Here is an 8,707-nt window from a genome sequence, read left to right as displayed (position 1 = left end):
GAAATTTAAAATCAACTACAAGAAAAAAATTTGGAAAGCCCCTAAATACATGGAAGTTAAAGAACATCCTACTAAAAAACAAATGGTTTAATCAGTAAATTAAATAAGAAATTAAAAAATGCATGGAAGAAAATGAAAATGAAAACATGACAGTTCAAACTCTTTGGGATGTAGCAAAGGCAGTCCTAAGAAGAAAATACATTGCAATTCAGGCCTGTCTCAAGAAGCAAGAAAGGTCCCAAATATACAACCTAACCTCACATCAAAAGGAGCTGGAGAAGCAGCAGCAAATAAAGCCCAAAGCCATCAGAAGAAGGGAAATAATAAAGATTGGAGCAGAAATAAATGATATAGAATCCAAAAAAAACCAGTAGTACAGATCAATGAAAGTACGACATGGTTTTTTGAAAGAATAAACAATATTGATAACCCTCTAGCCTGACTTCTCAAAAGGAAAAGAGAGAGGACCCAAATAGATAAAATCATGAATGAAAGAGTAGAGATCACAACCAACACCACAGAAATACAAACAATTATTAGAGAATACTATGGAAAATTATATGTCAATAAACTGGACAGTCTGGAAGAAGTGGACAAATTTCTAGATGCTCACACACTACCAAAACTCAAATGGGAAGAAAGAGAAAATTTGAAAAGACCTATAACCAGCAAAGAAATTGAATTGATTTCAAATATCTCCCAACAATAAGAGTCCTGGGCCAGATGGCTTCCCAGGGGAATTCTACCAGACATTTAATGAAGAGTTAATACCTATTCTTCTCAAACTGTTCCAAAAAATAGAAATGGAAGGAAAACTTCCAAACTCATTGTATCAAGCTAGCATTACCTTGATTCCAAGACCAGACAAAGACCCCACTAAAAAGGAGAATTACAGGCCAATATCCCTGATGAAACTGGAAGCAAAAATTCTCACCAAGATATTACCAAGTTAAATTCAAGAGTACATTAAAAAATTATTCACCATGATCAAGTGGGATCCATTCCTGGGCTGCAGGGCTAGTTCAATACTTGCAAATCAATCAACATGATATACCACATTAGTAGAAGGAAGGATAAAAACCATATGATCCTGTCAATAGATGCAGAAAAACTTTTGACAAAATACAGCATCTTTTCTTGATAAAAGCTCTCAAGAAAGTAGGTATAGAAGGAAGATGCCTTAACCTGATAATAGCCACAAATGAAAGACCTGCAGCTAAAATCATCCTCAATGGGGAAAAACTGAAAACTCTCTCCCTGAGATCAGGAGCACACAGGTATGTCCACTCTCACCTCTCTTATTCAAAATAGTGTTGGAAGTCCTAGCCTCAGCAATCAGACAATAAAAAAATAAATAAATAAAAGGCATGCAAATTGACTGTTCACAGATGACGTTGTACTCTACATGGAAAACCTGAAAGACTCAACCAAAAATCTGCTAGAGCTGATACATGAATTTAGCAAAGTCACAGGAAATAAAATCAATATAGAAATTGGTTGCATTTCTATGCACCAATAAAGAAGCAACAGAAGGAGATATCAAGGAATTGATCCTATTAACAATTGCACCAAAACCCCTAAAATACCTAGGAATAAACCTAACCAAGGAGGTAAAAGCTGAAAACTATAGAAAGCTTACCAAAGAAATCAAAGAAGAGACAAAGAAATGGAAAAACATTCTATACTCATGGATTGGAAGAACAAATATTGTTAAAATGTCGATACTACCAAAAGTAACCTATACATTCAATGCCATCCCTATCCCTATCAAAATAACACCAGCATTCTTCAAAGAGCTAGAACAAACAAACCAAAAATTTGTATGGAACCACAAAAGACCCAGAATAGACAAAGTAATATTAAAAAAGAAAACCAAAGCAGGAGGCATCACAATCCCGGACTTTAAGTTGTATTACAAAGCTGTAACCATCAAGACAGTATGGTATTGGGACAAAAACAGACACATAGATCAATGGAATAGAATCGAGAACCCAGAAATGGACCCACAAACATATGGCCAACTAATCTTCGACAAACCAGGAAAGAGTATCCAATGGAAAAAAGATAGTCACCTGAGCAAATGGTGCTGGGAGAACTGGACAGCAACATGCAGCAGAATGAAACTGGACCACTTTCTTACACCATACACAAAAATAAATTCAAAACTGATGAAAGACTTAAATGTGAGACAGGAAACCATCAAAATCTTACAGGAGAAAACAGGCAGCAACCTCTTTGATCTCAGCCACAGTAACTTCTTACATAACATGTATCCAAAGGCAAGGGAAATAAAAGCAAAAATGAACTATTGGGACCTCACCAAGATAAAAAACTTCTGTACAGCAAAGGAAACAATCAATAAAAGTAAAAGACAACCAACAGAATGGGATAATGACATATCAGATAAAGGGTTAATATCAAAAACCTATAAAGAACTCACCAAACTCAACACATTAAAAACAAATAATCCAGTGAAGAAATGGGCAGAAGTCATGAATAGACACTTTTCCAAAGAAGACATCCAGATGGCAAACAGACACATGAAAAGATGCTCAACATCTCTCATCCAGGAAATACAAATCAAAACCACACTGAGATACCACTCACACCAGTCAGAGTGGCTAAAATTAACAACCCAAGAAACAACAGATGTTGGCAAGAATGTGGAGAATGGGGAACCCCTTTGCACTGTTGGTGGGAGTATAAAATGTTATAGCCACTCTGGAAAAACAGTATAGAGGTTCCTCAAAAATTTAAAAATAGAGGGCCACCTGGGGGGCTCAGTCGGTTAAGCGTCTGACTTCGGCTCAGGTCATGATCTCATTGGTCCATGAGCATTGGGCTCTGTGCTGACAGCTTGGAGCCTGGAGCCTGCTTTGTTTTCTGTGTCTCCCTCCCTCTCTGCCCCTCCCCCACTAGCATTCTGTCTCTCTCCCTCAAAATAAACAAACATTAAAAACAAAAGATTAAAAAGAATTAAAAATAGAACTACCCTACAACCCAGCAATTGCACTACTAGGTATTTATCCAAAGGGTACAAAAATGCTAATTCGAAGGGGCACATGCACCCCAATATTTACAACAGCACCATCAAAAATAGCCAAATTATGGAAATACCCCATCTACTGGTCCATCTACTGATAAATGGATAAAGATGTGGCATGCATACACACACACACACACACACACACACACACACAGAATGGAATACTACTTGGTGATGTAAAAGAATGAAATCTTGTCATTTGCAACAATGTTTTTGGAAGTAGAGTGTATTATGCTAAGCGAAATAAGTCAGTCAGAGAAAGACAGAGATCATATGATTTCACTCCTATGCAGAATTTGAGAAACTCAACAGATGAACATAGGGGAAGGGAAGGAAAAATAAGATAAAAACATAGAGGGAGGCAAACCATAAGAGAGCCTTACACATAAAGAACAAACAGAGGGTTGATGGAGCGGGGGGTGGGTGGGAGAGAGAATGGTTTGTACAGGTGATGGGCATTTAAGGAGATCACTTTCCAGGATAAGCACTGGGTGTACAAGGTGAATCACTAGGTTCTACTCCTGAAGCCAAGACTACACTGTAGGTCAACAAACTTGAAAATTAAAAACAAAAACAAAAATACCCCCAAACCTAAACCTCAACAAACAAAAAACAACAACAATAACAAAAAAAGAAATTTGATACTACATATGAAGTTTCTTGGAGCACGTACCCTGCAAGTGTACTTTTTTCTGTGCCTACTGATAAAAAGAACAGTCTGAAATTGCTGAATTTGATCTGTTTACGGTTTGGAGTTTGATTCTGCCCCCAGGGTTTACATTCTCTTTTTTTCTTAGGACAGTAATAAAAATTTAGCTAGTTGGAACTGGTTTTTTGAAATCAAGTGGTCCACTTCCATTAGTCAACAGTACCACAATTTTCCTAATCTTGACTGAATGTTAATGAGAAACTTTTACAAAAAAGAGACTTTACTCCACTCTATTGCCTTGCCCCAGCAAGGTGTGCCCATGTCTCCCCTTGGTGGTCATGGTAACAACTACAAGGGAATCTTCAGAATTTTGCATTTCTCACTAGGCTTTTATTCTATGGAGCAGATACTAACGTAAGAGGCCAAAGGAAGAAAGGAGAAGGATAAAATTTAGTAATGTTTGGGTTACTTCTTTCAGTTTAAATTTCCAATCTCATAAACTTTGTGTGGTGTGTTTATTCCTTCTGTTCTTTTTTAGTTTCTTGTTCTGGGTCTTTAGACAGTATCAATCAAACAAAGAGTATATTAATTAAAGCAATCTTATACTCAAACCAACTATAGTTTAGTTGACTAGTTTGGACCAAACTACAGTGTTTGATAAAGAAAAATGTTTCTTTGAATTAAAATGGTCATGGCTATGCAGCAGTAATGATTCCTACAGCATTCTGATATGCTGTTAAACAGGCGAACAACAGACAGAACAATTGAGCATACTTACTAGGTGTTGGGCACTATGTAAAGACTTAATACACATTTCACATGCATTTCATCTTCATAACAGTGCTGTGAGATAGTCTTATTACATGTTTTATAGGGACTCAAATAGGTTAAGTGATCAGACTAAGGTCACACAGTGGAAAAGGAGGAGTCTTTAGTTCTTAGCTTTGTTAGGGACTTTTTAGGGTGTTCACTGATGGGCAGTGAATACTAAGAATGGTTTTGATATAAATACCCACTTATTTTTCCTCTTCAAAATTACATTATGGGATAGCTTAATTTAAAACATCTCTATTGGGTCACCTGGATGACTCAGTTGGTTAAGTGTCCGACTTTGGTTTAGGTCATGATCTCATAGCTCCTAAGTTGGAGCCCCTCGTCAGGTTCTGTGCTGACAGCTAAGAGTCTGGTGCCTGCACCAGATTCTGTGTGTGTGTCTCTCTCTCTGACCCTCCCCTGCTCACACTGTGTGTGTGTCTCTCTCTCAAAAATAAACATTAAAAATTAAAAAAGAAATTAAAACATCACTATTGGGGGGCACCTGGGTGGCTCAGTCAGTTAAGCATCTGACTCTGGATTTTGGCTCCAGTCATAATCTCACAGTTTGTGAGTTTGAGCCCCATATCTGGCTCCACACTAACAGAGTACCTTCACCCCTTCTAAGAGTTAGGGGCTGATAAACTGTGAGGGTGGGGATTGTTTGAGTCTCGTTACAGTCTGGCAAACAGCTAGTGCTGAGTAATTATTTGTAGGAATTGCTTTAGAAAGACCCCATATTATTATTAAGGCCCTATAATTAAAAATCTGCTTTTCCCTCATGCAGAAAAACAGGACCATTTTAGAAAAACATCTGGGAGTGATGACAAAAGCATGCCAAATTCAATCATTTCTCAGTGTTATTTATGCACAAAACAACGCTGAATCTTTGTTTTTTGTACTACTTTTAGCAGGGGACTTGATTTTATGGTAAGGAAGCCAAGACGGTTTGTATTGTGTGATTAGAAAGAATTGGCTCATGAGATTATGAAGGCTGACAAGTCCCAATATCTGCAGGGTGAGTCAGCAAGCTGGAGACCTAGGAGATCCAATGTTTTAGTTCTAGTCCAAAGACTGGCAGGCTTTGGAGACTCAGGAAGAACAGATGTTTCAGTTCAAAGGCAGTCAAACAGGAAGAATTCTTCCTCCGGGGAGGGTTAGCTTTTTTGTTTTATTCAAGCCTTCAGCTGGTTGGATAAGGCCTAATCACATTAGGGTGGACAATCTACTTTAATCTATCGATTTAAATTTAATCTCATCCAAAAACACCCTCAGAACTTGACCCAGTATCTGGGCACTTTGTGGTCAAGTTGACATATAAAACTAACCATCACAGAGGCCAATGGAAAATTATTTCTTCAGGTGGCAGAGCATGGATTTGAACAGGTGTGATTTAGAAGCTTATGATTGCTGCACTGGTGCACATGGTCTCAAAGAGGTAATAAATGCAATTAGAAAGCCTTTTAGGTTGACAAACTCCAGAACTTTTGGGTTTTTTTATAGCAGGTTTCTCTTCTCCCAAAGCAATGTACACAGATTTTAAATATTCCAAGTGCTATATATTTTTCCCCTGATTATAAGGCATTTGTGTGCATACTGGCTTAAACAAGCTGATCTGGATATTAGTATTTGTGTGTTGATTTTTATACTAGAAGTTTAGGGACAGAAATATTGATTAGACTATATTATAGCCAATCATGTCAGGTTAAGATAGCTAGCTACTCAGTAAATTTTCCTAATAGGTATGTCTAAAAGTTTATAATACTGGATGTAAAGGAGAAAAACTTGGAAAAAAGGATAATCAGGATTTGGGGGAGAACAAGAAATATTGACTTTCAGGGGCACTTAGGTGGTTCAGTCGGTTAAACATTGACTATTGGTTTTGACTCACATCATGATCTCACAGTTCATGAATTCAAGCCCTGCATTGGGCTCTATGTTGACAGTGCAGAGCCTGCTTGGGATTCTCTCTCTCCCTCCCCTGCTCTTTCTCAAAATAAATAAACTTTAAAAAATTTTTAAAAAGAAATATTGACTTTGGAGAGTGATTTTTGTATCCTTTTAAAATTACATTCAAATCTCATTGTTAATTAAAACAAGTGTTTATTGAGTACCTGCTATGTGCTTATAATTGTTTTGGGTACTGGGTCTATTGTATTGACCAAAACTGGAAAATTTTTCTTTCTCAGGGTTTCAAAAAAAAGTGAGCCATGTAGCATGACCAATGACTTTGGTAAACAAGATGCTAAAAGCATAAAGGAAGCACAGAACCATTTAAACTCCTACAAGTGACCAGACTTTGGGGGTACAGATCTACTGGAGGAACAGAACTTAAGTGCATACATTGGATGGTAGTGTTAAATTATGAAACGTAATTCATGATTTAATATTTTCATTATCGGAGACTCTATACTAGATGGCATCCAGGGTCAGAATGAAAGCAGTAACCAGCAATGGAAAGCCAGTGTATTTTTGCTTCTGTGCTAGCAGTTTCCCAGTGGATCCTAAGAGCAATAGTACTAAAAGATAATTGGCTACTCTAAGTGATGACCAAAATGCTCTCCATTGGAAGGGACATGGAGATGAAGAGATAAGGAAAAGTTTCATGTGATGGCTACAGGGCAGACTACAAGTTGGAAAGATGAGGGTAGAGGAATTTTAAAAGTATAAAATAAAGGGTATTAAAGTGAACACACAGTCTTGTCTCAAATGAGGAGAGGAAGTCTGTATCAAGAAATTTTAGGATAAAGAAAAAAGATTTCTGTGCAGATGGAGTACATAAATGAAACTCTACCTTTCAGGGTTGGGAGATTTTGAAATATAATAGATTTAGCTAAGTTTAATGGATGATAAGTCTGTAAGAGACATCATCTCTCATGTCTATCTTGAATATGGATTAGATGAGCCACTCACCGCCTAACCCAATAATAGAAATGTTAGTAGGCATATCACTAGCAAAAAAAAAAAAAAAAAAGAAAAAAAGAAAAAGAAATTATCCCACAGTAGTGAGCATGCAGGCAGGTAGGCCTTATTTTAAACATAAGGCTGGGAATCTATACAACTCTGTGCACTTATAAATGAAAACAACTTTTGAACAAGCACTCAGAGAACCAGGTCTTAACAGAAATTGACTTCTACTGATCTGTAAAAGAAATATTGTAAGAACTGGAAAGAAATAGAATATCCTCATAGATAACTGGTATGACTGAAAGAGAACATCTAGTTTACACAATGTGTAGCCAACATTTTCAGCTTGGTATTCTACTGTTGCATGTTTGAGGTTGAAATGCCTTTTCTGTTGTTCAGAGACCTTAGGGGTAATACCGTATTAATACCCTTAATCTATAATCCTAACTATAGTCCTCAATTTATCAAAATCTTATTCCCAGTCTTTTCCCTTTGTCATAATTCCTGGCAACTTTAGTTAACATATGCAATTCTTTTGTTTATGAAATACTTCTTAAATCCCTAAAAATATAGATGTTTCTTAGGAAAGGAATAAACCCAATTAACAATCATCCTTTCTAAATCTCTGTGTTGTGTATTTTATTTAATCCTTTAACGATTAGGATGGATAGTTTTAACTCTCAGTTTGGATCCATTCCATGATAGTACATTTGAACAGAAATAAAAATGTATTCTTATACATTAACAACTTTGCAGAAAACCTCAATATTGTGCTAATCATCATATATGAAAAATTTCAAATATATGAAGTATTGGGGTACCTGGGTGGCTCAGTCAGTTAAGCGTCTGACTTTGACTCAGGTCATGATCTCATGGTTCGTGAGTTCGAGCCCTGCATCGGGTGGACCACTCAGAGCCTGGATCCTGTTTCGGATTCTGTCTCCCTCTCTCTCTGCCCTCCCCCACTCACGCTCTGTCTCACTCTCTCAAAAATAAATAAACATTAAAAAAATTCAAATATACGGGGCGCCTGGGTGGCGCAGTCGGTTAAGCGTCCGACTTCAGCCAGGTCACGATCTCGCGGTCCGTGAGTTCGAGCCCCGCATCAGGCTCTGGGCTGATGGCTCAGAGCCTGGAGCCTGTTTCCGATTCTGTGTCTCCCTCTCTCTCTGCTCCTCCCCCGTTCATGCTCTGTCTCTCTCTGTCCCAAAAATAAATAAACGTTGAAAAAAAAAATTTAAAAAAAAAAAAAATCAAATATACAAAGTATCAAAATGAATAAAACTGTATTA

This window comes from Puma concolor, chromosome D2 (assembly GCF_028749965.1).
Source record: "Puma concolor isolate L17-30 chromosome D2, mPumCon1.1.hap2, whole genome shotgun sequence".
NCBI classification, from domain to species: domain Eukaryota; kingdom Metazoa; phylum Chordata; class Mammalia; order Carnivora; family Felidae; genus Puma; species Puma concolor.
Note: the sequence above shows the minus strand (reverse complement) of the source record.